Genomic DNA, 8798 nt, shown 5'->3' with positions numbered 1-8798 from the left:
TAGAATGAATGTAAAACTAATGTTCTCCCATGTAAACTATCACATAATTCACAATAAAACATTTAAGAAAAAAAAAAAAAAAGAGGGAGGCACCCAATGAGATGGATTGGCAGCGTGGCAGAAACAATGGACTCAGGCGAAAGGACAATGATTCTGAGACTGGTACAGGACTGGGCAGTGTTTCATTCTGTTGTGTACAGGGTCACTATGAGTCGGAACCAACTCAATGGCACCTAACAACCTAACATTCACTGTTGGCTGGATCATGAATACTAAAAGATCTCTGCTAAGATTACATTAGGGAAAAGAGAAGCTAAAAATGTATTATATGGGAAGGAAAACCAAAACAAATGGAAAAAACAACCAATGCTCTCAGTTCTAGAAAGGATGATTTCTATCCATGTTTGAGCAAAGTTCCTGCCTCCAGCCCTAAAGTAACCCCATCATCTGATCCATCATTCTTATTCCGCCTTCCCCACTGAACCCAGCTTCACCATGGGCCCTCAGCTCTGTGGCAGGGGTCAGATCTCAGCCTTGCAGCTGCAATCACAGAGGAAACGAGGAAGGCATCCTCTTGCAAAGACAGCACAAATATTGATGGCTCCAAAATAAACTGCATTTACTTTTTTTTTTTTCTTTTCTTACTGTCTCTTTGACTGGGTCTGTTTTATTCAAAATACGCTGTCTAAAATGACTTGTTTGGTATAAACAAATGTAAAGAGTTTCTGCAGCAAGCTTCTTTTCTTCTGTGGGAAGTTTCTTTTCTGCTGGCTTCTTTGTATCCGCTGCTGGTTTCTTGCTCGCTGCAGCCTTCTTTCCCACCACAGGCTTCTTCAGCTTCTTCACATCAACAGTCTTCTTCCCTCCTTTCTTCCCTACCCTAGGCTTCTTGCCTGGAACCCCCTTCTCCTCTGATTTGGTCTCTAGGGCTGCGGCTGCCTTAGCCAGTCTGACTTTGTGATTCTTGGCCTGGTGGGGTGAAGACAGTGTTTCAGTGCATGGTCTTTGAATACAGGGTCAGCTACCACAAGAGTCTCAGGTTTTTCAGTGGGCTCTTCCTCAGGACTCTGCGATGAATTCTTGTGTGGTGCTCGGAGAGCTCTTTGGGTCTCAGGGCTTTTCAGGATTCTTTTCAGGTGTGTATTGGTCATCTTGTGCATACGAAGGTTGTAGTTACTCTTGAGGGAAGCAGCTTTACGCCAAGCGCCATCCAACTTTCAAAAAGCACCTTCAGTCCAAATGCAGAAATGGCTTACATGTCCATCAGGAGCAAGTTTTGAAATGGCCATCTTGTTTACATTAAGCAGAGTAATTCCTGGGATGTTTCTAAAGGCCTTGATGATACCACTGTCCTCATTATAGATAATGCACAGTCCCCTGCACAGGATATGCCGGCAATTTCTCATTTTGCCCTTACCAGCTCTCATTCGCTCGCTGAGAGGCATAGACCTTTTTTATCTCATTCTAAGCCTTAACTTTCTTAAGCAGTAAAACTGCCTCCTTGGTCTTCTTATAGGCTTCAACTTTATCCTTAACCACCAAAGGAAGTTCAGGAACTTCCACAATATGACGCCCTTTAGACATGACCTTTAGACATGGAAGCAACCATGGCAGAGGTGATGGCATAGCACTTCTGAGTTGTGTTTACTCTACCATGCCAATAACGCCAGGTTTTGGTTAATGAAAACATGTGCCCTCCACAACACATATTTCCAAAGAGCACCTTGGCCAGAGCGGTGAGCCCACCACCTCGAACTCTGCGAATTCTGGCAACAGCTCTGCCAGTACCCTAAGACTCAGCACTAGTCTGGTGACCTGCTAGTTCTCTGACCGCACAGGGCTGGCTGTTATTCTTACACAAGTTGGTGTGAACAAAATTCACGATATCTGGTCGAATGGGAGCCTTGAACACAGCACGCAAAGTAACATTTTTGCAAGAGTAGTCACCTTTTTCAGAGTACACTGATATCAGCAGACAAGCACACGAAGGTCACGCTCCCCGCATTTGCTTTTAAAGGGCTTTGATTGACGCATCAGCTATCATGTAGGTTATTCCCTGAACTCCCGCTCTCAACCAACCAAATTTGGAAGGAGGAAGAAGGGGCCTTTAATCCCAATTCTTCTCTAAATGAGGAAGAAGGGCAAGTGGTACCCATTGCCTCTTCTGAGTAGTTGGTACCCAGGGCCTACAGAAGGAGGAAGAAGCACCAGAGGGAGCCCTGAGCCCCAGAACCAGCTATTTTGTGCAGGCCTTGGTTGCCATGGCATCCTCTTGCTTGCAGGCATGATTTCATTAGTGTCCCCTTTCTGCCACAGCTCCAGTGTTATAGATAGCAATAGCAAGAAGAAAAACAGGGAAAATGTTATTTACAGTCTAATGGCTGCAGGATCGCTGAAAACTGTCTAAAAGGGATAAACAAAGAAACAGACAAAGCAATTAACATGGAGGTCAATTTCTTTGGAATCCTTTCAAATCCAACTGGACCAGTGTATGGATAAGAGGCCCTCATGACTAAGCTGCCTCCCCAGTATTAATAAGCAAAGTCCCCCAAAACAGAAAATAAAAATGCTAGTCAGGGTGTGGAGAGATTGAGTTCCTCCTACACTGCTGGTGGTACTGGAAAATGGTGTAAACACTGTGAAAACTAGCATAACACTTCCTCAAAACGTTGGAAATAATAATACCATAAGATCCAGCAATTCTTATACTTATCCTAGAGAAATAAGAGTCGTGACATGAATAGGTATGTGTACGCCCATGTTCACCACAGTGCTATCTAAAATAACAAAATGATGGAGACACCCTAAACGCCCATCAATGGAAGAATGGCTAAACAATCTTTGGTTCATATACACAATGGAATACTACACAGCACTGAAGAATAATGATAAATCTGAAAAACAACTCATAACATGGTTGAACCTGGAGGGCATTAGGCTGAGTGAAATTAGTCAATCACAAAATGACTAAGCATTCCTCCCCCAACCTGTTTTTGGGGGGAATGGAACTTACAATTGAGAATCTTAACAAAGAATGTCAGGGTTTTTTTTAAATCAAGGTTCTTTCCCACAGTGATTTCTGATAATGAGGCTCTGAGTTCACTTCTAAATAAAAACCTTGAACTCCTGGCAAATAAAACAAAATGATGTATTGGTCAGTATCCTGGAGTGCATGTCAGGATGCTCCCAAGATGTCTTGACATTGACCCTAAACAGCCAAATGACCTCAGCACTTCTAAGCCTCCTTTTTTCTCATTTGTAACATAAGGAAGTTGGACTAAACTTTAGGGTTATTCCAACATGTTAGCCTAAACTGGGGGTGTTCAGGAAGCAAGGATGCCCTTCCAGTGCCTCTCAAAGGACATGAGGCTGCCCATATGACAGGACCTTGATTGTGCCTCCAGAGACATCCAGCCATGACAGTAGCCATAACCCAAAGGTAGAGAAAAGTAAACACATACATACTTACTATGATACATGCATCCATTTGACTAAACAATGGGACAGTGGGCAGGTGACCAAGTCTTATTCAGTTTCACATGTTCAACATCTAACACAGTCTAGATAGTTGGCTGAACAAATATTTATTGCATGCACTTTTGGCAATACAAAATATTTCAAACATATCTAAAAGTATACATAATTGCATAATGAATCCTACCGGCATTCTCATCACTGAGCTATTTCACTCCTACATACTTCACTGTGTACATCTCTAAAATATACACACCTTTCCTTACAAAACCACAATATCCTTATTAAGCCTAACAACATGACTTGAAGGCAAATCTGATTCACCTAAGAAATGCACCTCAATATGATAGGATGAATGTAAAGGTGATGTTCCCCCATGTAAACTATTACTCAATTCACAGTAAAAACTTTTAAAAAAAAGGAAAGAAACAGACCTAAAACTAAAATAAAGCTTTCTTCCATTAAATCTCTTAATATAAAAAACAAAACTTCAGATACTTAAAATAATAAACCATGATCAAGACTCTTCAGGTAATTAATTCCTTACTCTCTTATTCAACATAGTATTGAGAATAAAATCCTACTTTACTTTACTAAAGTACAGAAAATAAAGACAGAATGCAGCCAGTATACCCACTCTCTGGTCATTAAAAAAGCACTTTCCAAACTAATCCTAAGAAATCTAGCAGATGTCTCAAAGGCTTTTGTTTAAAAAAAATTAATATATCTAGTGGTATTTTATGTTAAATTCCACACACAACAGATCTCAAAACGTCTACTATAAAAATAAAATAAATGCAAAACCATACCTTGATAAGGTGAGTAATTATTTATCGTAAGCTTTAGAGATTGAATTTCCAATGCTTCAAAAGTGAGACAACTTCAATCACATGTCCTCTTCAAGAAAGTTACTCTAACACCAAGAGAAATGTTAAAATCAGAATCGCCTACTTATTATAGTTTTTCAAAAGACTCTTTTCAAAAACAGTTCACTCCACCAACTTTCAAAATCAGGCATCTCTGTAAAAAGAAAAAAAGCCAACTGCCCCCCCCCTTGCCCTCCAATCCAGCTAATTAGTTTCAGCTGTTTGTCATATGGCCTTACAACCCAGTCAAGTGATTTTTCTCTCTTTCAAGCTTATTAAGATTTAATTTGACTAGCCTCCCATATAGAGGCTTCTGTGATTAACTGTTTTTTAGGGCTAGGAGCCTAGTACTTCAATTGTTTCCCTCCCTCACTCCCAATCAAAAAGGTAGAACCCATGTTTTCTTGAGAAAGCATCTTGAAAAGTATCATGCTCTTTAGAGCCTTGAAGGTCACATCAGGCTTGTTTCTCTACAAATACAATGCTTGATTCAAACAATTCAGGAAATCCAATGAAAGTAGAAGGAGAGAAGGTGCTACCTTACTTACTAGACTTCAATCTTGATCTATAAAGAAAACAATCTACTGGGGTGGAGTGGAAATCTACCCAGATGTCCTGCTGGCATCTCAAATGGAACTTGTCCTACACCCAACTTGCCTCCTTAGCTCCTCTTCCCTGTCCCTGAATCAGACTCACTTCTCTTCTTGTGTCTGGAGTAACACAACCCCAACACATTGTTGTTGTTGTTGAGTGCCATGGAGTCAGTTCCAATCCATAGCGAACCTGTATAGGGTTTCCAAGGAGCAGCTGGTGAGCTTGAACCGCCGACCTTGTGATTCAAACCAACTTTGCAGTCCAGAACCACAACTCACAGTGCCACACCAGGAGTCCGCCCCAACACATACGCTGCCAGAATTCTGATGATCCTTATTGACATCTCCCTTTCTTCCCTACCCTCCAAGTCTCAGTTGGGGATCTTATCTCCTTTCCTCTTATTTCATGTTCTTGTTCCTCATCTGTAGCTACTTACTTGGTTTTCTGATCCCCAATCTGACACTACCTGCGGCATCCTCCACTCTCCTACTAAAATCCTAAAAATGATTCCCCACAGCCTCCACAATGGTGACCCTACCTTAGTATAAGCATTTAATATCCTGGCCTATACTTTAAACCTAGCCTGGAAACACCATCATCAGCATCACCTAGAGAACGAGTTAGAAATGCACCTTGTTGGGTCCATCACACACCTCCAGAGTCAGAAATTCTAAGAGTAGGCAGCAGCTGTGTTTTACCAATCCCTACAGGTGATGCTGATTTGCACACAAGAGAGTAAGAACCGCTGCTTCAAACCAATCAAGTTCTGATCTCTAAAAGACTAAGCCCTTTGGCTCCTCCTCCTGCCAGAAACGCAGTTAGCTATCCTTCTCCATAACTACTAAGTTAGATATGCTTCCCCATTCTTGAATTAGAGATCCTTCCTGGTACCTACTCTTTCCTAGCACTGATTACAGATCATCACATTATTAGCTATCCAATTTATTTTTCTTGGTTTGTGTATATTTTGTCTGATTCCCCTGTGATTCGTTTATTCTACAATCACTTGTTGAGACTTAGTGGTTACTGGGCTAGATGCTGGGCATGTAATTAATCAATTTTTCCTGTGCCTTCAAGGGAACTCTCCCTCTGACTTTGCTCAAAATTGTATGGCTGAAAATTCAATCTATCTATCTTATAAAAAGCCAACATCAGCCGCATGTGTTAGAAAAGATAATGGAACTTGCTCTTGAATGTACAGAAGCTAAAGCAACTGGAAGAAATGACATAAGAGAACTGAACAGGAAATTTGAAAAGGGCAGCTTGAGAAGACAAAGGAAAGTGTTATAATAAAATGTACCAAGAAAACCAAAAGGGAAGAAACACTCAGCATTTCTCAAGCTGAAAGAACTGAAGAAAAGCATTCAAGCCTCAGGTTGCACTACTGAAGGATCCTATGGGTAAAATATTGAATGCTGCAGGAAACACCAAAAGAAGATAATACACAGAGTCACTGTACCAAAAAGATTTGGTCGATGTTCAACCAAGACTTAGCATATAATCAAGAAACTGTGGTATTATAGGAAGACGTCCAAGCTGTACTGAAGACATGGGTGAAAAACAAGGATTTGTTGGAATACAAATTGAAGTGTTCAACAAATTGATGCAGCACTAGAGACATGCACTTATCTATGCCAAGAAATTTGGAAGACAGCTACCTGGCCAACTGAAAAGATCCATATTTGTGCTCAGTCCAGAGAAAGGTGACCTATCAGAATGTGCAAATCATTGAACAATATCTTTAATATCACATGCAAGTAAAGTTTTGCTGAAGATAATTTAAAAATGTTTGCAACAATACATCAACAGGAAACTGCCATAAATTCAAGCTGGATTCAGAAGGGCATGTGTAACTAGGAATATTATTACTGACATCAGATGGATCTTGGCTGAAAGCAAAAAATACCAGAAAAATGTTCACTTGTGCTTTATTGACTATGCAAAGGTTTTCAATTGTGTGGATCATAACAAATTATAGATAATCTTGCAAAGAATGGGTTTTCCAGAACACTTAAATGTGCTCATGAGGTAAATCTACATAGACCAAGAGGCAGTCATTAGAGCAGAACAAAGGGATACTGAATGGTTTAAAATCAGGAAAACTTGTACACTGGGCTGTATTCTTTCACCATATTTATTTAGTCTGTATGCTAAGCAAATAATATGAAAAGCTGAATTATACAAAGGACATGGCATCAAGACTAGAGAAGATTCATTAACAATTTACGATACGAAGATGATGCAACTTTGCTGGCTGGAAGTGAAGATGACTTAAAATATGCACTGCTGAAGATCAAATACTACAACCTTCAGTATGGACTGCACCTCAATGTAAAGAAAACAAAAAACTTCACAACTGGACCAGGGAATGTCATCATAATAAATGGAGAAAAGACTATACTTGTCAGGTTTCAGTTTGCTTGAATCCACAATCAACAATCATGGAAGCTGTTGTTGTTAAATACTGTCAAGTTGGTTCTGACTCATAGTGACACTTCATAGGGTTTCTGAGGAGCAGCTGGTGAATTTGAACAGTAAACCTTGCATTCAAATCAACTTTGTGGTCCAGGGCTTATCCAACAGCATCACACCAGTAATGGAAGAGTAGTAATAAATCAAATGATGTATTGCATTAGACAAATCTGTTATAAAAAAAAAAAGTCTGTAAAGTGTTAAAGGGCAAAGATATTAGTTTGAGGACTAAGGTGCACCTGAGCCAAGACATGGTATTTTCAATCTCCTCATATGCATGTGAAAGTTGAACAATAAATAAAGAAGATCATAGAAGAATTGATGCATTTGAATTATGGTATTAGGGAAGAAACTTAAAGTATCAGGAGCTATATCAGAAGAACAAACAAATCTGTCTTGGAGAAGTACAGCCAGAATGAGTGTTCCTTAGAAGTGAAGGTGGCAAGACTTTGTCTCATGTACTTTGGACATGTTATCAGGAGGGACCAGGTCCTGGAAAAGGGCATCATGCTTGGTAAAGTAGAGGGTCAACAGAAAAAGAGGAAACCTTTCAGCAAAATGGACTGACAACATTGCTGCAACAATGCTCAACTTTACAAACAATTTTGAGGCTGGCACAGGATGAGGCAGTGTTTCATTCTGTTGTACATGGGGTCACGATGAGTCGGTACTGACTCAGTGACACCTAACAACAACACCAAGCCTCAAGAACTATTTGTTGTTGTTAAGTGCCATCGAGTTGATTCCAACGCATAGCGACCCTGTATAGGGCTTTGAGGGAGCAGCTGGTGAGTTTGAACTACCGACCTTGCAGTTCAAACTGACTTTGCAGTCTGTCACACAAGTCTGTCACACAGCACCACACCAGGACTCCACTCAAGAACTATGAGCAGTTAATAAAGCCTGAAAAGAAGCAATGTGGTACATCTCTGGTAAATGACAAAGATTTGGGAGTTTAAATTTACATGCAGATGTATAGACACAGTTTATGAAGGGTGGCAGAGTACATTTTTATGCAAACGTATTCCTCTCTATTATTTTACAACACCCTCTAGAATTTGGAAAAGAATTTAGTAAGGAACTGTACCAAGGTTTAATTTTTTTTAAATTAATACTCCTAAGAGTTCGTTTATTCTAATCATAGTATAGGAGTCCTTGACTGCTAACCCAAAAGGATGAAGGCTCAAGTCCACTCAGAGATACCTGGGGAAAAAAAGCCTAGCAATATACTTCTGAAAATCAGTTGTCGCAAACCCTATGGAGGACAATTCTACACCGACACACGTGGCATCACCGTGAGTCAAAATCAACTGTCAACTCTTCTTTTATTTTTGATTATAGTAGAAGTTGACCAAGAGGCAGTTGTTCAAGCAGAACATGGGAACACAGAAT

The 8798-nt window shown here is 40.1% G+C and overlaps 1 pseudogene; it reads right to left on the bottom strand.

Moving 5' to 3' along the window:
- LOC102811031 overlaps positions 1-1990 on the bottom strand; it is a 20079-nt pseudogene extending 18089 nt beyond the window's left edge.
- Between the last annotated feature and the right edge of the window lie 6808 nt (positions 1991-8798).

The sequence above is a fragment of the Chrysochloris asiatica genome, unplaced genomic scaffold (assembly GCF_000296735.1).
Source record: "Chrysochloris asiatica unplaced genomic scaffold, ChrAsi1.0 scaffold00004, whole genome shotgun sequence".
Taxonomy (NCBI): Eukaryota; Metazoa; Chordata; class Mammalia; order Afrosoricida; family Chrysochloridae; genus Chrysochloris; species Chrysochloris asiatica.
The sequence above is the reverse complement of the archived record's forward strand: the minus strand, read 5'-3'. Positions and strand labels throughout refer to the sequence as shown.